This window comes from Oryzias melastigma, linkage group LG5 (genome assembly GCF_002922805.2).
Source record: "Oryzias melastigma strain HK-1 linkage group LG5, ASM292280v2, whole genome shotgun sequence".
Lineage (NCBI taxonomy): Eukaryota > Metazoa > Chordata > Actinopteri > Beloniformes > Adrianichthyidae > Oryzias > Oryzias melastigma.
In genome coordinates this window covers 31,821,495-31,844,950 of record NC_050516.1, presented here as the reverse complement: position 1 = coordinate 31,844,950, position 23,456 = coordinate 31,821,495, and the positions used below count along the sequence as shown (strand labels likewise).

General features: G+C 39.4%; 1 long non-coding RNA gene across 1 annotated transcript; it reads right to left on the bottom strand.

The window, feature by feature from the left end:
• Nucleotides 1-6,906: 6,906 nt before the first annotated feature.
• Nucleotides 6,907-11,188, bottom strand: LOC112144847. Its single transcript, XR_002918980.2, has 3 exons — nt 10,949-11,188; nt 7,491-7,594; nt 6,907-7,387 (listed from the first exon to the last, which is right to left on the bottom strand). It is a non-coding gene; the product is annotated as an uncharacterized LOC112144847 (long non-coding RNA).
• Nucleotides 11,189-23,456: the final 12,268 nt, after the last annotated feature.

The window sequence follows — 23,456 nt, the reverse complement described above, 5'->3', positions numbered from 1 at the left end:
TCATTTAGAATTTAGCTTATATTTTAGCAACATGCTAACGTTTTTGACTAATGTAATTGACTTATTTTCGGCTATTTTGGAGTTTAGCTAGTATTTAAGCAATTTGATTGCTTTGTTTTTTTTAGCTAATTTGGCATCTACTTGGGTTTTTAATGCTAATTTGGAATTTAACTAATATTTTAGCAACATGCAAACGTTTCTGGCTAATTTATTAAGTACTCATTTTTTTGACTACTTTGGAGTTTAGCTTCTATTTTAGCAACATGCTAACGATTTTGACTATTTTAGTTCACTGAGGAATTTTAGGCTATTTTGGAGTTTAGCTAGTATTTAAGCAACAGTGTAGCTTTTTTGGCTAATTTGGCATGAACTAAGATTTTTTTATGCTAATTTAGAGTTTAGCTTCTATTTTAGCAGCATGCTAGCTTTTTTGGCTAATTTGTTAACTACTGATTTTTTCAGAATTTATTTAGCTTCTATTTTTACAACATGCTAACATTATTGACTTATTTAGTGTACTGAGGGATTTTAGAGTATTTTGGAGTTTAGCTGGTATTTAAGCAACAGTGTAGCTTTTTTGGCTAATTTGGTACTTAGATTGTTTATGTTAATTTAGAATTTAGCTTCTATTTTAGCAGCATGCTAACTTTTTGGCAAATTTGTTAGCTACTGATTTTTTTTTTTTTTAATAATTTTGAGTTTAGCATCTATTTTAGCAACATGCTAACATTATTGACTTTGACATCTCCTGAGGTTTTTTGGGATAATTTGGAGTTTAGCTCAAGCAACAACCTAAATATTTTTTGTAAAACTGACATGTATTTCACTACAAATTGTTCAGAAATTTAGGTCAAACTTCTGCGCTCTTTCATCGTTCTTTAACAAAATTTCCAGTCTTTTTGCAAATTTAACGTTTTGCAAATTTTTCAGCAAATCCATTCAGCAATTAAAGTAAACTGCGTCACCATTTTCAGCAATCTCCAGCGACTACTTTCAGCAAAAAACATTCATACTAGCATTATTACAGGTAATGCAACTTTATCCTTTACCTGGCGATCTAAGTTTTTTTTATTTCTTTTCCTCTTTTTAAACCCTGAACAATGGATATTTTTAAACCTTAAAACACTGGAGATGCCTGTCAAAAGATGCTGAAAGACACATACTAAATGTTAGTGCAGTGGTTAGCGCAGCCGATCGGCCACCGAGAAGTGTTATTATGCTAAAAAATAAGTGATCGTTATTTAATTCTTAAGAATTAAAATAAAAATCAATTCTTATTTTAAAATATTCCAGGTAGCTACAGTGTTTCTTCTTTGCGTGCAGTGATATTCCTGTGGGGGGAAATTCCATTTTTCCCTGTCCGCCATGCAGCCCAGGGCCGGCTCTGCACACCCACAGATACGATAACTCTTGTCCAAAATTTGTCTGTAGAAGCACTTCCACTATTTTTCTTCCCGCTGATGACAGGCTTCAATTTTGATGTGTCTGCTTTGCAGCAGAGATGGGATGGGGGGTGTCACAGAGCGTGGGCGGCAGTGCGACACATTGTTGTTCAGAAGCCATCGATGAGGCAGTAAGCGCCTCATAAGTTATTAAGCTTGCTCTAAGAGGCGGATTGCTTTCAAGGTTTCACAATGTGATGATTGCTAGTGTCACCACTTTGTTTGGGCACTGACGTGAAAACAGAAGCGGAATAAAAAGAGAGACGCTGCAGAAGAAGACTGGCAGTTTCTTCAGTGCAAACGGAGCCAATTAAGCAGCGGCGGCGTTGTGAGAGTTTCTCTGGGAAGCCAATTCCCTGAGCACGCTCAAAGTGTTTAATCAAAATGCACAAAAGTACAGGTTTGCAGGTGCGTTCGGGAAGGAGAAGCCTGTGAAAGAATCACTTTACAAATGCGGCTGTACCCGAAGAAATTCTATGGAGGGTTGCATCAGCGTAGCCCCCGCCTGGCGATGTGTCCTGGTATTTTAACATCTATGTTTAACACTCGAGGGGGGGTGGCTTCATGCAGGTGTGTGTTCTTTAGTATTTAGTCCTTCATGAGGACCCTAGACAGTTTCTGGGGGTTTTTTGTGAAAAAAAAAAGAAAGTTGTCAGACTATAAATTAAGTTAAACAATCACTAATTGTGTGTTTGATTTGGATAAACACTGCAATGGAATTAATGAAATAATCCCCCCAAAAATTCATGATCTGGGCCAAAACCTTTAAAGTTTTCATTCTTAATTAGCATCAAACTACATTTATAATTATTATAGGTCAGTATAGCGTTTTATATGTGACTTTTTTTGAGATGTAGACACAGCAAAGTAAAACAAATTCAAGTCTTTTCAACATTTATGCTTGAGAGCATCAATTAAAAAGAGTAAAAACGTCTTTTATTGCCATACTTTTAACAGATAAGCAAAAACATAACCAGGTTTCAGCATTAACATTTCCAGATTAAGCTGAAGGTTTTTATGGAAAGTTTCGACTTCTTAAAGTTGTGCCTGAATAATAATATGAATAATGAAAATAATAATGAAATAATAATAGTAATCCACTTTATTGAAAGCACCTTACTATCCACTCAAGGACACTGTACAGTACTAAATAATTAAATATATATGTATATATATATATATATATATATATATATATCAACAATAAATGCACCATGACTGGCAGAAAAAAACAACTAAATAGCATTTGTTTCAGTCATTGAAAAGTGAAATTTTTGTTGTTTTCTAAACTGATATTTTTCTAAATCATAAACAACATCAAAGGACAACAGAAACTATGAGGTAAGATAAAGAAAATAGCAAATATTTCTTATTATGATTTTTGGTTTATTCAGACAAGACATATTTGGTTCGCTTAAAGTGAACCAGAGTTCGTTTCCCACAATAATTTTCAAAATAAATCCAAGTGGATCTGGTGCAGGATCAGGATCCACTCCTGTACCCATCTGTCAAGGTGGCCTCAGTTCGTTTCCAATTGGATTAAGTTCTGGTTCGCTCCGAGTCTGAATAGACTCCACACTCGGAGTGGATCAAGATAACCAAAATGGCCACCTTAGCAAAGCATTATGGGATGTAAACAAAGTAGCAGATTAACAATCCATGAAAAACATGCGTATCAGTGTGCCTTCATAGCCTCAGAAACCGTCTTGCTGCATGCCTCCACCGTACCAAAGCAGCAGTAAAAGTGTTGTACCTAACGTTGGTACAGACGTTCAAAATTGACCAGCAAAATGTAAAGTTTGAATAAGTGAACTCCCCAACAAGAACTGCAAAGCGCAGGATTATGGTTTTATGATCTGGGGCAGCAGACCAGATCAACCCCCCGATGCACTTCCTTTATTCTTTCTCTTGGTTTTGTTTGGAGTCTTTTTTTAATGACATTCTTCAAAAAGTCCTTCTTCAGTCACTTTCCTGGAGGAAAAAAGGAAAAACTTTTCCACAAAAACAGACTAAGTTTCTTTGGATCTGCAGACGATCCTTGAAAACGATGAATACTGTGAAACTAAAACTAAAGGATAAATCAGGGGTCTCAAACTGGCGGCCCGCGGGCCACTTGCGGCCCCCAAGTTAATATTATGTGGCCCCCACCTTAATATGAAAGTTTTGTGTCTACAAAGCAATTTCTTCTCCAAATCTAAGCTTCTTTGATGAAAGTTTTGTATTTGCTGTTGTCGTTTTATCTGGTCGTCAGAAAAGTCCATAGCAACAGTTGCTAGCGTTGTTAGCTGTTGTTGTTTTACTGGACACACAGAAAATATTGCTTAGTAGTACATAGACATGAACAAATGTTCTATAAATGTGTTTTGTAGACATAAACAATGGACCAAAGGCATGTGGACGCAAAAACATATTTTTGGCACAAATGGAACCCCATACGGCCTCAGCCAGACTCCGCCTTCATTTTAGATTTTCTATCATCGTTATTATCCACATCAGCTCTGGGGTTCTGTTCTCTATTCACTTCTCCTCTATTCTTTATTATTTATTATATTTAGTTCTCTGTGCTTCAGTTTGGTGCAGTGGGATTCACAGGGGGAGCGGGAGAGATTTCAGATTCCAGGTGGATCACCTTTTCTCCTATTCTTGGCCGTGGACCACGCCTCTGGCTCCTCTTGGCTGTGGACCTCACCTCTGGCTCGTCTTGGCCCTGGACCTCACCTCTGGCTCATCTTGGCCGTGGACCTCGCCTCTGCCTCCTCTTGGCTGTGGACCTCACCTCTGGCTCGTCTTGGCCGTGGACCATACCTCTGGCTCATCTTGGCGGTGGACCTCGCCTCTGGCTCATCTTGGCCGTGGACCTCGCCTCTGGCTTGTCTTGGCGGTGGACCTTGCCTCTTGCTCGTCTTGGCTGTGGACCTCGCTTCTGGCTCGTCTTGGCCGTGGACCATACCTCTGGCTCATCTTGGCGGTGGACCTTGCCTCTTGCTCGTCTTGGCTGTGGACCTCGCTTCTGGCTCGTCTTGGCCGTGGACCTCGCCTCTGGCTCGTCTTGGCCGTGGACCTCGCCTCTGGCTCGTCTTGGCCATGGACCATACCCCTGGCTCATCTTGGCTGTGGACCTCGCCTCTGGCTTGTTTTGGCTGTGGACCATACTCCTGGCTCGTCTTGGCTGTGGACCTCGCCTCTGGCTTGTTTTGGCTGTGGACCTCGCCTCTGGCTCATCTTGGCTGTGGACCTCGCCTCAGGCTTATCTTGGCTGTGGACCTCGCCTCAGGCTTGTTTTGGCCTCGGACCTCTCCCCTATCGGTTCCTTCAGTTCTATCTGGATGAACTCTATTCAAATACGTAGTTGTAGAGGTAATTAGGCTAATTATTCTTTAATCGTCCTGGTAAATCGCCTGTCTGTCCTGGGAGAAGATCCCTCCTTCATGCGGACATCCCTGAGGTTTCTCCTTTTTTCTTGAATCTGTTTTTTCAGGAGTTTTTCCTTGTCTGGAAGGAGCTTCTAAGGGCAGAAATAACCAGTTTAGTTTAGTCTGTTTAGTTTAGCAGTTAGCTATTGTTTATATTTATGACCAACCTTCTGTTTCTATAGTATTACCGACATGAAGCCCAATGAGACCATTTTTTTGTGATATTGGGCCATATAAATAACATCAATAAAATTGAATTGAATTTCTGTGACCGCAAGGAAAATGGAGTTTGAGAACCCTGGGATAAATGAACATTCTTGTGGATGTTGTCACACATGTACATGTCTCCTCTAAAACCTTTTTTTGTCTTGTAACGTTCTGACTGTAAACGTGTGATGAGTCTGCAGGGACAGATGACCTCTCTGCTTGTTGCACCTTTAAACTCGATGGCTATGGCCACGCCCCCCAAACCCCTTGTCCCAAGGCAAAGGCCAAAACGAGCCCGGATGGAGCCTGACACAACACAGTGGGTGAACAATTGATCTAATTAAATGTGAAACCCACACGGGTGTCCTGCAGCTCAAGAGGGCATGAAGTTTATTGCTCTCCCGTTGATTATTAATCTCATTGAAGATGAAGATGAAGATTCTTCATCGCACAGATTTAGCCCCCAGCATATGTTGGGTGAAGCAGTTCTGGGCAGGACAGAGGGAAGGGTCCTCCTTGGGTCCCCTGAGCGCATCGTGGTGCCTTCTGGGTGTGTAAATGAAGCAGAAAGGCTGGTCCTCACTTCCCGGGCCATTTTCCGGGTCCTCACTATGTAGTACGTGTAAGAACGTGTGTGCGTGACTTCTCACTCCACCGGCCCTTTGTCACAACTTGTCTGTGTTTTCCAAACGTGTTTGTTCTTTAAACATTCGACATGAACAAATTGCCTCCAGAGACTTTAGCGGTGAAATGTCCCCTTCAGAACGCGCGCACAAATAGAGGACGGCTCGGATTCCCGCCCGCAATCCGACAGAAGTGACGGCGCGCGCGCGGCGGCGGATGGTTTCCGTTCAGACTTACATAAGGCAGATTCCTCTCCAGGACTGCACCTGCGTGAAGCTATTTTTTAATCTTTGGATCCAGTGAGAAAACACAGCGGCTTGATGACGAAAGCTGATAAACTAACTCAAGTTACAGGTTCAAACTTTACACTCACATTTTTACCCATCTATTGAAAGAAGAAAAGCAGAAACGAGGAGATTCTCTCCTCCCACATGCAGATTTCAACACCCACTCCATCACACCTGATGCTTTAGAAAGTGGGCGCCCTTTCCCTGAACGCTGAAGTGCTCGTCTGCTGTTTGTTTCAGAGAAACGTGAACGCTGAAGCGCCTCTGGAGGGGTCACACCGCCCGGGATCCAGCGGTTCCGCCTGTCTGTCCGTCCGCCCGCCTGTGCGCCTGTGCGCCTGTGCGCGCGCGCTTGTTGTTTTTCAGCACCGCGGACAGCTCCTGGCGCCCGGCTCAGCTGGAGCTGCTAAAACTTGAGGCGGCCGTCCTCGCCACCTTCCTTCATTCATGCAGCTCCGCCGTGGTCCGCGGTCACACGTGTTTTAAGTCTAAAAGGAGACACCACTGCTGGCAAGGATATGCGCTCGGTTTACGCAGCGCTCTCGCGGCACGGCAGCGCTGGAAACGGGGGATCCCTGCGCAGGTAAGCCCGATGGATGCTTCATGGTGCATCTGTTTTTTCATGCTTTAACTTTAAATAACGATTCCTTCCGTTAAAACAATCATTTTAGTTCAACTTCATTCAGCAAATCTCTTTTCTTTTGCTGAAAATTCCATTAATAAAATAGCCTAAAATGCGATACTAGTGCACAGTTGGAATGCAGTTATTTCTCAGATATTGCTTTCTTTTTTTCATATCTGTTCATCTCTCACTGTAGAAGAAAAAACACACGAGCTCACATTTAGCTCACTTCAAAACAGAGAAATAAACAATTAAGATCAAAAAGTCAATTGAACAAGTTTGTCAGCACAAGTTGCTTTTCTAATTTCTACATATTTTTTATGCATGAATACAATAACAAGCACGTTTTGTCATTTAAACCACGATTTAATGATGAAATGTGGATGCACATCAGAGCAGATGATCTTCATTCCTCTGCACATCTGCAGGAGAAGACAGATTAGCTGTTTGTGCAGCTGAATGAGGGAAAGTGTTAAACAGCCCCTTCACCCAGAATATAAAATACATTAGAAAACTGTGGGGAATTGGAAAGAAAAGCCCAAGGTGCAAATATTTAGAGGCTGCATCGTTAACACTGGACAAAGCCATTAAGAGAAGCAAAGTGTTGTGTGGAAGCTGAAGTCCCAGAGGCATCTGTGCTGTTCACAGAGGGAACACACAAACCCTAAGCGCGCCGCAGTCATCAGAGTCCACATTTATTTTATGTTAAAGCAAATAATTGGCAAATCCATTTGTGCACTGCATTCATGTTCTGTTGCATAACAAAATGGCTGGATGCTGGTACATCCTCCCCTAAAACCAAGAAAGTGGAATGATGTGTGAGTCCAGCACTCGCAGCAGAAAATGTTGATTATAGTGAATTATTCAGCCATGGCTGACTGAAGAACATACTCACTGCCATTTACTCAATCCAGAGATAAAAAGTGGCAGCAGGAGCGGGTCCGTAACCTGTGCTCCTGGAACACGGTACTCCAATGCGGAGCGCCTCACCTTTTACCTCTAGAGGTGGAAATAGAGGATTCATGATTATTCTGGAGGATGGTCAGACATCGCAAAAGAAACCAACAAAAAGATCCGGAAAAGTAACACTGGATCTAAATCCTACAGACAATAGGATCCACCTCACAACCTCCTTTCATGCTTTTTTAGAACAAAAACACAATTAAGAGCATGTCATCCATGTAGCTGCACAAGTGGTTGTAGGTGGGGATTATGGGTTAGAGGCCTTATTTGTAGAATTCTCACAGAGCTCCTATTTTATCATAAAAAAGGATTTAAGAAAGGTAATGTGATACTTGGGATTTATGGGAGAAAAACCTGCTAGTTTGGAAATCCCACTGTTACGTCCCCAGCAGGTAAACCTGGCTCAGGTGTGGGGTGGGGGTCATAACCTTTAACAGTAAAAGAGCCATTTGGGCTCCTTTTCTCCTGATCCAAACCTAGAAGGAGCCGTGTAGTATTACTTTGGCCTTTAAGAAATTGGATTTGCATTCATAACCTTCTTTTTTTTAATAATAAAATGAATTATGTCTTTATTTGGCGCAAACAAAAGCAAAAATATAAAAAGAACCTAACATCTCTATTGATTTTTTTATGTTTGATGCAAGCTCAAATAACTTATTTTCAAAATAAAAGACACTCTGTGCCAAAAATCTCAGTGCAGCTCTGGACAGCTAACCAGTATTGTGCAACATTTGTGCTTTTAACTCATAAAAGATCAAACTTTTTACCAAAGTTTTGAATTGCATATAGAATCTGTTCATTCTGGAGGTAGAGTTGAGCAAACAAGACGTCTTCAGGCCAACAGGATGTAAAAACCTACAAAATTTATTATCTATGTGAACCTCAGACATCAATTTATACATGTAACTAATCTAAGTTACATAAATACAAATAAGTAATTCTTACTTTAAAAATTCCTATTTGTGTTCTTTTCCCCTCTTTGTCCTCAGTAGTCTTTCACTTCTGGGTTTTGTTATTTTAGTTTGGACCTTGGTAGTATTAGTTTGTGGGCTTTATTTATTTGTTTTCTTTAGGTAGTTTATGTTCAGAGGAGCTGCTGACTCAGACGGTCGGCATGCTGGGACAGCAGTCTCCATGACTTATTTTATGTTTGGCCCACGAGAGATAAAAGACCCCCATGTGGATCTGGAGCCGCAGGTTGCAGACCCCTGGTATAGGGGAATAAATACAAAACGGGACAATAAACATACAAACTGGACACCGAAGGTAAAAGGAACACCGTTTATTAAATAAACTAAAAACCTCGTGTCCTGAAAGAAAGAACAAAATGAAATAAAAAGACAAACAAAAAGGGATTGGAACCTGCCTGCCTTGGTTCGGTTCCCTCTGACTTAAACACCTGGCAGGTGAGCAGAATGCATGTTGAAGAGTTGCAGCACAGCAGCAGCAGCAGGACGTAACAACTTAACAATCTCTATTTTTGTTGCCAGATATCTTAAGAAACATGATCTTTTTATGATCTAATCTTTAGTCTTTAATTAACCTGCATTTACTCTAAGAATAAATATCTTGCAAGTCCTCTCTCGAATTTAAATTTGACCAAAGAAGTGATTCAATATTTAATATATATATATATTTTTGTTAATTTGAGCTTCATGTTGAGGGATTTTTTCATGAATCATCATAACTGAATTTTCTATAAAGGTTAGACTGAAAAAAACGTTTAGGCTCAGAAAGGGTTGTAAATGAGTTGCCAGGTTTTTGTTTTTCCTACCAGTAAAGATTGAATTTTGTCCATCAGTCAATAGATTTCGTCATGATCGTTTGATTTTTTTAATTGGAAGTTGATTATTGCACTTTTCTGTTTAGCAACTTGGGTATGTTGATGAGGAGAGACCATTAAAAAAAGGCATTAAAATGCCAATCTAAATGTGTTAACAACTGCTGCTTTCTATCAGGAAACCGATTATGTTCAGTATGAACAAAATCGTTTCATCTGTGACACACAAGTGGGGATATAGAAATGGATAGATAGATTATATCTCTAGTAAAACCGGAAGATTTAAGCAGGAATTTAATAATGAATCTGGACTTAACTTTAGATTAAAAAAGAAAAGTTGCATTACCTGTGATAATACTAGCGTGAATGCTTTTTGCTGAAAGTAGCCGCTGAAGATGCTGACGTTTTTTGCTAAAAATAGTGATGCAATTTACTTTCATTGCTGAAAAGATTTACTGAAAATGCAAAAATTATTTGCAAAATGTTAAATTTGCTAAAAGACTGGAAACTTGAAGAAGTATTAAAAAGCGCCAAAGTTGACCTCAGTTTCTAAAAAAAATGTGAAACTGCTTTAAAATCCCAAATAAATGCCAATTTTTGCTTAAATATTCATTGTGTTGCCTAAATGTGCCTAAAACCTCAGTAGGTAAGAATTTGGTCAAAAACATTAGCATGTTGCTAAAATAAAAGCTAAACTCTGAATTATCCTAAAAAACCAGTAGAAAATAAATAAGCCAGAAATGTTAGCATGTTGCTAAAATAGAAGCTAAACTCTAAATTAGTATAAAAAAACCTCAGTAGGTAACAAAATAGCCAAAAACGTTAACATGTTGCTAAAATAGAAGCTAAACTGTAAATTAGCCTAAAAACCTCACTAGATAACAAAATAGCCAAAAACATTAGTATGGTGCTAAAATAAAAGCTAAATTCTTAATTAGCATAAAAAACAGTAGGTAACAAATTAGCCAAAAATGTTAGCATGTTGCTAAAATAGAAGCTAAACTGTAAATTAGCCCAAAAAATCCCAGTAGAAAACAAATAAGCCAAAAATGCCTGTTGATAAAATATTAGCTAAACTCTAAATTGCCATGAAAAATTTAAGTACATAACAAATTAGCCAAAAAACGCTAGCATGTTGCTAAAACTGAAGCTAAACTGTAAATTAGCCTAAACACCTTACTAGATAACAAACTAGCCAATAACATTAGCATGTTGCTAAAGTAGAAGCTTAACTCTAAATTAGTCTAAAAACCCAGTAAATAAAAATTAAGCAAAAAACGTTAGCATGTTGATAAAATAGAAGCTAAACTCTCATTCATCCCAAAACTTCAGTATATAACAAATTAGCAAAAAACGTTAGAATGCTGCTAAAATATTAGGTAAACTCCAAACTTTTTGAAAATTCCTAAAAAGATAAAAACGCAGCCCAAGAAGATATTTAAACACTTGTTGCTAATCTACTTAAAATTTTGAATGATCTGGAATGATCGTGTTAACAGTTGAAAAGTTACAGTACTTTAATAAAATAATAAAATCTGTAACTTTTCAACCGTTTGGTAATAGTCTGTTGGCGGTGGAAAAGAAAACACTTGATCCAGATTTGTTCTGACCATTTATACTTTAATTTTTCACCATTGTGGTTTAGATGACAGATACTCTGGCGAGGGTCCTGGGTAAATCCTGGATCGTGTTCTGCATGGCTGCTTGGCGTGAGTCGCTTGTGTTTTATAAACCACCCTCAGCAAAGTTTAAACAATGTGAGTTTGTGACTATTAATACTACCCGGACTTTAAAGTTTCCTTTTTTTCCACATTATTGGATTAAGTAAAGCCCATTACATGCTTTAAAACCACATTTCAGTGATGAATCTGCCAGAAATCAATCCTTATAACTATTGAGAATAGATGAAATAAATCCCTGGAGGTCGAACTACTGTGGAGCAGCAGTGAGGGATTCCCTCACAGGTGCAAAGACAGAAGGATGGAGAAGTAGCATGTCGCTAACATTTACAGATTCTGCTGCTGCTCTCAGTTCAGTTTCTGCAGGTCGAAATTAAAAACTGATTTAACGCAGAAAACTTTTTTTGAAACAAAAAAGAGAAAAAAAACGGCAGTTAAAACAACTTTTAAATGAGAATCAAGATTAAAATAAAGGAAATGGGCAGAAGTATATGGAGCTAAATTAAAGCCAATATTATTTGAAACCCCAAACAAAACTAATGTTGTTGTTTGGCCAAAAAAAAAAAAAAAAAAAAGTAAAATGAAACTTTTTGCTATTCTAAGATAAACACAATTATTTTCAGCTTTAACTGTTCCATTTTTTTGGTTTCAAACTCAAAATTTCAATTTCAAAACTTTTTTTTTTTGAGTTTAAACTTTTTATTTTCGATTTCAAATCTGAAAAATTCAGTTTCAAAACTTTTCGACCCCCACAGTAAACACAGCGATTTCTTCATGTTTGCTATCTTTTTCTTTTGCTGACTTTTAGCAGAATTAAAAAGTAAAAAAAAAGAAGATTTGAAACAGAAAAAAAGTTTTGAAATTGAAATTTTGAGTTTTTAACTGTAAAAAACAACATTTGAAGCTGAAAATAATTATGTTTATTTTAGAATAGTAAAAAGTTTTACATTTTACATTTTTTTTCACCAAACACCAATATTTTTTTCAATTTGTTTCAAATAACATTGTCAATGAAATTAATGAAAAAAACTAATATTTTTAAATTTAACAAATTACAGAACTTTTGTTACTTGATCCAACGGTTCACTATTTATAGTGTAATTCGAAATATTTTTTCTCTTTTATCAACCAATTATTTTACTTTGTAACCAGTTTTTTTAAAGATTATTAACTGATTTAAGATCTTAAAGAATTCCAATAGGACATCTTCATTTAACATTTGTTTTTACTCTATTAGATTTAAACATAAAAATTACTTCTTTAGTGATGATGTTCTTCTTTTCTTTAAAAGGGACAAAATGAAATTTAGAACATTCTTACAATATCTTAATGTATTTTTTTTTTAAACAGCAAATTTGTTGATTTAAGAAAACCAACTTTATTTACGGCTCGAATTGTTGTTTTTTTTAGTTTAATTCTTGGATTAATGTTGGTTTTGTATACATTTCCCCAAACTTCTATTATACTGAAAGTATAAAAGAATGAAGGTTGAATATCAAATATGCAATCAGAGGAATATAAACAAAATATGACTTTCTTTTTACTTTACACTGCAGAGTACACGGACAGCCTAAAAAGACTACTTTGACAGCTCTTCGGTCATTGGAGGAGCATGTTGACTTAGCTCGTCTTCGCCCACCTTCCTCTCTGAGTTTGTGCTGGTTGGCTGATTAAATTGTCATTTCACTGGTTTCACACAGTGCATCCTATTTAACCTGAAATCCGACACCATGAAGCCAATTAGGGTTGATTACTTTCAGCTGAAACGTTCAACTGTTAAAAAGGACGGTTTAATGGAGAGAGACGCTGTGCAGATTCAAAACCGAGAAACAGCTGATAGTTGTTTTTGATCGTTGTATATCAGGGAAAAAAAAATAAAAATTTCAGTGAAATTAAGAAAAAAAATAGAATTGACTAAGAAAAAAGCTGCTGGTGTGGTGGAACATCAGCTTCCCACGTTTTTCCCTCTAAATCTTTGGTGGCAATTATCCGTCAGACTGTGGGACTCGGCGACCTGCATGTGTCCCTCCAGTCACAGCAGAGGTCTGGGCAGCTGCACTCGCACTCGCACACAGGTGTGCTCGGCAGCAGCAGCGGATTCATTTGCCGCTTGAGCAGCATCCTAATTAGCGCTGTTAAATAAATTAATACCAACATAGTCCAAACATTTCTGCTGCGTCGTTTTTACAGGATAATTGGCTTCTGCATCCGAACGCGTGTTTTCATCGTCGGAGCCGGAAGAATGAACTAAAAGTGACATAAGGTGTTCAGCAAACACCTTAAAAATAGAAAGTGTTTTAACCTTTTAACACCCGTGTTTATGTTCTTTGATTTACTGTAACTTTTCAACCGTTAAAAGGGCCACACCATGATTGTCTCCAGTCTTTCAGAGTAAACTGTAACCATATAACTTATCATATATTACATTTGGAACAATAAAATACAAATTATTCATTAAATATGAGTTATTTTTGTTAAGTATTTTATACCCGACAGTACACGGCTCTATCTATGAGGCTCCGCCTTTCGCTCCCTGAGGGTTCCACCCACTTCATCAAATCCTAACAGAGCCGTTGGGTCACCCACGAAAAAATGAGAGGAACATTTTTATCATTGTGTTTTAAAATTGATGTAGCCACACATACGGTGCAGCTTGGGCGTTTCCCCCCAAATTTGGCACAGACAGATTAGTGATGGCTAATGGGTTCATTTTGCTGTGAAATTCAGTAAAAGAATCCAGACAACACCAGATGAAAATTTCAGGATTTATTGAGATGATGACATATAATCTCTGTATCAAAAATCCTCTGTTTTCATGCCGATCCCTTTACCTTTCTGCTGTTGCTCAATAATCCACGTTTAAACCAGTTCTACCAATTTGTTGTTCCCTTTTCCCACTCGGAAATAGTCTGCTCCCTTTTCTCTACCAGGAAATAGTCTACTCCCTTTCTCCATCAGGAAATAGTCGGCTGGCTTTCACCACCAGGAAATAGCCTGCTCCCTTTTTTTCCACCAGGAATTAATTAGCTCTCTTTCTCCATCAGGAAATAGTCTGATCCATTTCATCCCCGGGAAATAATCTGCTCTCTTTCTTGGCCAGGAAATAGTCTGCTCCCTTTTCTCCACCAGGAAATAGTCTCATCCATTTCTTTCCCAGGAAATAATCTCCGGTCCTCCTCTACATTTGGCATGGCCCTCCAAACTGTTTTGGCTAAATTTGACATTTTTCCATTTTTTTAGGCTAATTTGGCATTTAGCTAATATTTCAGCTAGGTGTTTTGTCTAATTTAGTTTTTTCTTTTTTTTTTACAATATTTTAGGCTATTTTGGAGCTTAGCTAATATTTTAGCTTTATGCTAGCTGTTTTGGCTAAATTGGACATTTTTTCCAACGTTTTTGGCTAATTAGGTATTTAGCTAACCTTTCAGCCACATGCTAGCTGTTTTGGCTTATGCAATATTTTCCGTTTTTAAGGCCTTTTTAGCACTTCGCTAATATTTTATCAAGCTATCAGCTTCAGCGTTTTCTGCTATCAGCTTCAGTTTTTTTAGCTATAAATTTAAGCATCTTTGGCTGTTAATCTATCACAGATAATGCTATTTATATCTAGTTTTAACATGTTTTAGTATTATTTTTTTCAGTGAAGATTACAGAAATTGATTATTTTAATTTTGGCTGTGTGTGGCATTCTGAAAAACAGTAAATGTTTACAGTTAGGCTGTGATTGTTACATTTTTTCTGTTAGCCTTCAAACCGACATCAGAGAAGAAAACAGTTATGTGGACCTCACAAGAAAAAGTTTGGGGACCGCCGCTCTACAGAAACTATATCCTAGAAAACAACAGAGTTTCTTTTTATTTTGGCTAAAAACGGCATCATCATCTCTATTTCATGTGTGGATGTGTTCACAAGTTTGCTAAACAACAGTTATGTAGTTCAACGTTAGCAAAACATTCAACATGTTTCTTTAAAAAAAAAAGTCTTGATCTGGGATTTCTTTTTGTCTTCCTATATCTTCGTGGTGTGAACTTCCTGTAAGCTTCAGTTAATAGTACACATTCAAACATCCGAGGATAAATTATTTAAAAGTCACACAGCTAAAGACTGCAGCATGTGCACGTCCGTGTGAACCGTCCTCACCACGGCTGCCTCTTCCTCTCTAGCTGTAAGCCGGTTACGTGACTTCGGGGAGCCTGACTTCCATTACCTTTTTTCCCTCTCAGCATGGCTCCACCTCATTCCACCGGGGATCTCCAACCTGCTCATCCAGGCTCACCACACATACACTAAATGACCTACGCTCTTCAACACTTTCTATCGCCTGGGGGGACATTACCATATTAATGCTGCACTCCACTCCCGGGGAAAACGAGTGTCATAAAAAAGTCAAAATCCTCCTCACGCCCTTATTTCTCTTTCCCCGCTGCCCACACCGCCGTCCACATTTCTCCCTCCTTTGTTGCATCTGCTATCTTTTCTTGTAATTTCCAGCCTCTCCTCCCCACCTCCATCCCCTCACACAGTTTGAAGTGTGTGAGAGGCTGGCAGGGTTTGCCGTCTTGAATTAAAAAGGCCATCTGGTGAAGAGGGAAACGGAGATGCTGGGATAGGAGGAGAGAGAAACCGAGGCGTCGCTTTTCTTTGAAGTTGACATGCAGACAGAATCCTGGGAGGGATATTGAATCTAAAAAGTAAACATTGTACTTAGCAGCTGTCATTTATGCATGCAGAGTATTTTGGGATTATATCGCGCTGATCTTTTATTTGATTTCATTTAATGCTGAAAACAAAAATGGCAAATCGTATGAGGAAAACCATTAAATAATATTAAATAAGCGAGGGACGCTCAAGAACTGTCAGACCTTTTATGAAAGGAAATTGTTAGCTTCAATGAAAATAGTATTTTTATAATATATTATGGAATGTTTCTACTAATAAATTACATATACAAAGTAAATTAAGATTAAAATGAATATCTGAATATTTTTTATTCAAATTTGGGTGAAATGTATTTGGAAAAGCTTGTAGTTGTTGCATACAAATATATACTAATATAGTATATACAGGTAATGCTAGGTCGGGGTTGTGAGGAGCTGTAAGCTAGCAGGAGAGAGTGTACACAAAGGGATGATGGGAAATGAGCATAGCTTACCTCCATTGACTGTATATAGAGAACTGGACTGAGTGACCCCTCCCCTGGTGTTCCAAACGGGAAGTACCGACTAGTCCCAACAAGCATTGATCCCCAACCCTTCTCAGGTCTCAGACCGGTTTTTAGTAGACAATATTTTCTCAGTCCAAATGGGACTGAAGTTGGTATTTTTACACTTCCGGATTCTAAAAAAAACCTATTTTTAAAATAAAATGCTACTACAAGAAATGTCGTTTTATAAAAAAGTCTAATAGTATTAGTAGATAGTCTTTGATAAAGATTTAGTGAAACAAAGTTGTTAATTTGTTCTGATTCAAGAAAATTTCATAAAGGACACGATGAAGGATGATTTCTTTTTTTTCCCCATATAATGCAATTTTAACATTCAACCCAGAGTCCGATTATCTTTCAGGGCAAAAAGATTGATCATATTTTGCCTTTACATAAATCTTCACTCAATGTTTTTTTTATTTTAGTTTTTTAAACATTGTCTTTGCTAACGTTTTTGAAGGAATGGCGATCTAAATCAACCTTGCTGTAGGAAAATCCTCAAATGTTTTTTGTTTAAAATCAAAGTTGATCAGAGTCGATCCAGGATCTGGTGAATCAAATCGAATCGATTCTGGAAGTTAATATTGATGCCCAACCCTAGTTACATCATGGTCACAGACATACAGCGGAAACATGGTGTCTTAATTGACTTAATTTGGTTGGAATCGGAAGTAAGTCATTTTCTGTCGTGACGGCTCGCTCAATTTGTCCAGGTTTCTATCAATGCTACCATCTAAAGGTGTTTTCACACTGAACGCGATTGGCCCCGCCCCTCTTTCGTCACGCAACAAATTTGCTGGTTGTCAAAAAATGTGTTCCTTAGCTTTACGCCACCGCCGCACATGGGAGGAGCTACCAGCTAAAGCATTTAGAATAATCGCTATAAGGAACGATGTCTGTGGATATCTCACCTACTGCGTATGAAAGTCACCGAAGATTTAGAGGAATAAGGTTTATTTATTGTAAAAAAAAAGTCTACAAAAACATCGGTAATCACGTCTTCATGTTTGGGTTTCTATGATTGTTATAAAGAGATTTTCCAGGTACAGGGATCTGTGTCTGTATGACAGCCACTTCCACAGTGTTTCTATGTCTCTGTGCTGAACTTGAAGGCTCTCAGTCTAGTATTGATCCAAAGGGGAAAGGGGTGAATTTTATAATGAACTCCTGCCACTCTGCAGAAACTATATCCCAATTAAATTATTTTAGCTAAAAATGTCAAAATCATAGTTAAAATACACCTGGAACACCTTGAAAATACATCCAAAGATGATTGAGACTTTGAGTTCAGTGCCCATCGAAGTAATTGCAAATATGGACATGTGAACAGATCAAGTTTGGGCCACTAACAAGCAACAACCAAGATAGAACTTTGCCATGTTTATGTTCTTTGATTTACTGCAACGTTTCCACCGTTAACATGGAGACAAACGTCAAGCGAACTGCTTTTCTCCTTCAGAATCTACAGGAATTATTGTGTTTACGTTTGAAAAGATACAGTACGTTAAAGATTGTGCGTTTGAGCATCACCGGCGATGCCTCAGGTGTTTAAGGGTTAAAAACAGGTTTTTTCCATGACAAATTTCTCTGCTATTACAGCACAGGAAGGAAGTGAACAGAGAAATGGCGTCCACTGACGAGACTGTGGTCTCCTGAGTGACTGTCAGTCAGAAAACCTTTTGTCACTCTTCTCTCAGGAGACCGTGGCCTAAAGTGCTTTACCTATCCTGCTGCTGCCACTTTTTAAAGTATTCAGATGAGGCCACACTTTGATCAACACACCCTGAAACCTTCTTGATAATGTGGCATGTAGAGAAAGAAGTGTGGCTTTACTTGCTGATAAGCTGCACATCTTAAAGTCTGGACCTTAGGGAGGTCCCGGTATCTATATCACATCGTAGGTTTTGTGTTTTATTTCATATGAACCCAGCCTGGAACTGTTTAGCAATCACAGGCTGTAAACAGACGCGTCCTTTCAGTTCAGAGTACAGGCTTCCCCAGATCTCCCATAAGACCAAGCACCATGCATGATCAGACTGGCCCACTTGTCCTGGTCTGTCTTCCCTTTCTCTTCATCCTCCCTATCTCCTGGCAAGTTTCCATGGAAACAACAGCGGAAAAGATAGGATAAAAAGATCCCGGGGAACTGCAGTTTGCTGAGCGCTTTATGTTGTTGTAAAAAGGTACGCTGGTTTTTAATAGAAACAGTATGAATGGGGGGTGCTAAAGTTCCCCTCCTTTTTATTCATAATCTCATTAGTAATGTTAATTGCTGCTTATCAACCTACTTTGCTTGTGGAGACAATGGATCCAACTGTGTCTGGATATCTTACACAGATAAAGTTCACTCAACTCTCGGTTTAATTAAACCCGGGGGGTTTATGAGGACTGACATCAGTGATAATAACCAGGAGAATGCTCTGATTAACAACTCAAACTCTGTGTTACTTAACACACATGCAGTCCTTTTAATGACAGACTCACACCGATAATCCCCACTGCCACTTTAACACTTCCATTCTCATACACACCTTAAAACTCCAGATCAGCTTCCATTAACTGTCATCCACGGCTGGGAGAGTAACTCATGACACTTGTTTATCTTGTGATGGATCATCTGCAGCAAAAAGACAAAAATGTTTGCGGAATATATCCGGCCAGCAAGGCCAAGTGGGCCACATATGGTTTAAAAGTCTGCAGAGAATATGACCCCGAATGGGTTTGCCCACAGTTTCAGTGGTGGCCTCCCCTGTGTTTACCCACGTTGGCTTAATTGGGAACTCTGTAGGCCCGTTCGCTAGCCAGCTGCCTAGTGGACAGTGTAGCGAGCTATGGAAGGCCAGGAGAGCTAGCTCGCAAAGCTATTGGCCTAAGTAGTCAGTAGTTCCATTCACTATGCTAGCAAGCCACCTAGTGGACAGCGTAGTGAGCTACGAAGGGCTGGGAGATCTAGCTTAAGAGTGCAGTAGTTTTGCACGCAATGCTAGGCAGCTGCTCGTGGATGCTTACCAGACGCCTATCTATGAAGAGCCAGGAGAGCTAGCTCACTAGTCTATTGGCTTAAGTGGTGAGTAGGTCAGCTTGCTACGCTAGGTAGCCACCTAGTGGACCGCGTAGCGATGACTCTGCTAGTCCCTCGGTAGCTCTCTACACTGTCCACTAGGCAGCTGGTTAGCGTAGCGACTCGGCCCACTGAGAGCCCACCTGAGCCAATGTGGGCTAATACAGGTTGGGGCCACCACGAAAACTGCAGACAAACCTTTAAGGGACCCACATTTTCTGCCCACTTGGTGCCCATTTGGCCTTGCTGGCTGGGATACTGCAAATCTGCAATAATTTGACCCTAAATGTCCACTAGTTATAGATTTTTCTAAAAGAAGTATTCCTGATCAGATATGTGAGATGGTGTCAACTTTACCACAATCCCTTTTTTTTTTATTCTGTGGAGTTTCTCTCCCTGCAGATCTGAGGTGGGTTCAGAGCAGGTTAATCCTCCTTGTGTCGATCCAGAGATATCAGGATCAGCTCAACCGATCCGCTGTTGTCAGCTAAAGAGCGGAGAATGTTTAGGCAGTACTATGACACACAGTTTACAGATATAGAACATGAAATATTAGCATTAATTTTTCTGTGTCCACTGCCTTCCTTTAGTTGATTCCTTTAGCTAAACTAACCTCTGTCACTTTCTAAATGTGGTTTCATCATAAACAGTCTCATACCTGGATGGTACTGACGTTCTTGTCAGAAAGCAGAGATGCTTGAAATTCCTGAAACCGTTACATGCTAATGAGATTGGAGTCTCAGAAATATGTTTATCAAATATGACATGAATGGTTGTATAGAGTTCAAATGTTTGGATATTTCTCAAAAAATGGTTAAAGCTCACCTAGCAGTATAGTATTTGCAAACGGTTTTTATACATCGTTAGACACAACTCCAACTAAACCCAGTGTCCTGACCATTTCCCCTAACAGTGCCCTCCAAATAAACGATGCACCCTCTGCAGCCACTGAACAAATGGATGATTAGGTCGAGCTTGAGTAAATGACTCCAACTCAGTCAGCACAATTTCTATTTATGGGTTTTTTTTTTCCTGTTGCGCATTAAGGATTTTGTACAGTTGTAAGCACTTAATATGATCTGACAAAATGTTCCTGCAGGATGTTGTTTTTTTTTTATCTGGGTGTACAGGAGCATGTGCACATGTGATTCTAAAAGAGTCGTACAATCATCAGCCTTAAAAGAAAAGGAAATGAGGTCACACACAATGAAACGGAGCGAGCAGAGAGCGGGCCTCGTCGCTCACTACAGCTGTAAATGAAGTCTCTCACAGCAGAGTGCTGATGTTCCACTTGAAGACAGCAGAAAACCCTTCAGAGGATGTTTGTGTTGTCTTCAGTGAACTCCGCACCAACGGTGAACTCTATCCTCCAGCTTCTGCCAACTTTCATTAGCTCAATATGTCAAGATTATTCACCACATACCAAGCAAGGCTTCAAATGTTCTATCAGCATTACAGTTGTATCTTGAGCAGCACAAGTCATGATTACAGAGTGAACACGGTTAGCTAACAGCTTCTGCCGACGTAATGCCAGCTAACAAGTGAAAACACTTCCTTTATCCTGTCCGACATCAAAGACACACAGATGAAAACAAAGTTCTTACTCTTCACATGATGTTAAATGGGCTCTGACTAAATTAACTAATGACACACGTTTGAATACAGACAGTTACAGATGTTGGTGCTGGTTTTATTGGATCTCAGATTTGATACACGCTATACTACTCAGACGACGGGAAAACTTGGTGTGTCTGAGTAAACTGGTTCAAAACGTACTTGGAAAACAGGAAATTTCACATCTTAACCAACAAAAATTACATGTGGAGTTCCCCAAGGCTCCATCCTGGGACCACTTCTATTTAACATCTACATGCTCCCACTGGCCCAGGTTATAAAGAACAACAACATTAGTTACCATAGCTATGCAGATGACACACAGATATATATTAGACTGACACCAGGAGACCGAGGCCCTGTACAGGCTCTTGGTAAATGCATTGAGGACATTAATGACTGGATGTGTCACAACTTACTTCAATTAAACAAAAACAAAACTGAGGTTATTGTCTTTGGGGCTAAAGAAAAAAGGTTGGACGTCACTACAGAGCTTCAATCTATTCAACTAAAAACTACCAACCAGGCCAGAAACTTGGGTGTAGTGATAGACACAGACCTACATTTTGATAAACACATTAAGGCAGTCACTAAATCAGCCTATTATCATCTCAAAAATATCTCAAGGATTAAAGATCTGATGTCTAAGCAGGACCTGGAGAAACTAGTGCATGCTTTCATCTTTAGTCGACTTGATTACTGTAACAGTGTTTTTACAGGACTACCAAAAAAATCCATCAGGAAACTGCAGCTTATTCAGAACTCTGCTGCTCGGGTTCTCACAAGGACCAAGAAAGTAGACCACATCAGTCCAGTTCTGAGGTCTTTACACTGGTTACCTGTCTGTCAGAGGATAGACTTTAAAGTTCTGTTACTGGTTTATAAAGCTTTGAATGGTTTAGCACCAAAATACATGACTGACCTCCTGACCCAGTATGTACCAGCCAGACCTCTCCGGTCATCAGGATCCGGTCTTTTATCAGTTCCTAGAGTCAGAACTAAACATTACTGGATTCAGCTTCTATGCTCCACAGATCTGGAACAGACTTCCAGAAAACCTTAGATCCGCTGAAACACTTAAATCCATGTTAAAGACTCACCTGTTCTCAGCTCCATTTGACTGTTTATCGTTTTAAATTCAGTTCTTTTTATCTTATTTTAATGATCACATCTTCACTATTTCTCTTGATTGTTTCTTTTAATGTTGTACGTAAAGCACTTTAAATTTTCTCCGTACATGAATACAATAAACTTGCCTTGCCTTCAATGTCTGTCAAACAAGGGCACGAGTGTGCTTCAACTCCACAGCTGACTGATATCTCTGTTTTGTCTGCAGGCTGTAATCTACAAAACCCTCAAAGAAGACGAAGAGGATGGCAGTAGTGTTGTAAATGGCCTTAAAAACACCGGCGCTCTGAGATCTGCTGGTGCTGCTGCACCTTAGCCTTCTTGTCTTTGACGCTGAAACACCCGAGAGCGGACCAGCACCAACCAGAACCCATCGGTCGGGCGGTGTGCTTGTTTCTCCCAGGATATGTCATTGGGGGAATCCCGTGTGTTTGGGGCGCGCCCTGTGCCCCGACCCCTCTGGCTGTCCCACATCAGCCTGCTGTGTTTTTGTGTGTCTCTGTTTGCCAAGACTCCCCAGGGTTTGCCTGTGGTGGGCTATAACACCGAGTCCAAGAAGGAGATTACGCTGGAGGGAGACCTGATGATTGGAGGCCTGTTTCCCGTGCACCAAAAAGGAGAAGGTGCAGAGGACTGTGGAAAGATCAACGCACAGAGAGGGATACAGAGACTGGAGGCCATGCTGTTAGCGCTGGATGAAATTAACAAGAACGAGCGGATCCTTCCCGGGATCAAACTGGGAGCCCATATCCTGGACACGTGCTCCAAGGACACCTACGCTCTGGAGCAGTCTCTGGAGTTTGTCAGGGCCTCCCTCACCAAAGTGGATGACAGTGAATACACATGTCCAGATGGTTCCTACGCCATTCACGATGACGTCCCTCTGGCCATCTCCGGAGTCATTGGAGGTTCCTACAGCGATGTCTCCATTCAGGTCGGAAAATTACCAACACATGAAATTTCATCTGTCTATGTTGTGTTCGATAGGGGTGGGTTGATAAAAACTTGATCAATAATTGATCCATAAAAATAGAGATTGATTTAGCTCAGGGGTCGGCAACCTTTAACACCGAAAGAGCCATTTGGTCCAGTTTCTGACAGACCAGAACCCAGCAAGAGCCACCAAATTCTACTTCAGTTTTTCTTTTAGAAAAAGTAGCTTTCAAATATTTACAATAAATGAATTTTAAAAAGTGTGATGTTGTTCTATATACAACAACTTTAACATCTTTACTTTTGACAGCGGCAAATACAAGTTCCTTTCAAAATAAAATACTCTGTGTCAAATAAGATCCTCCTGCTGAAAGCCAAGTCAAACGTTTCATGACGACAACTACATCCTAAGGTGCAGCATTTATTAGAATGTGCTAAACTCAACTAACAAATTCAATATTTATTAAGATTGTTAGCACTTTCCTTACAAAGCGCCAAAT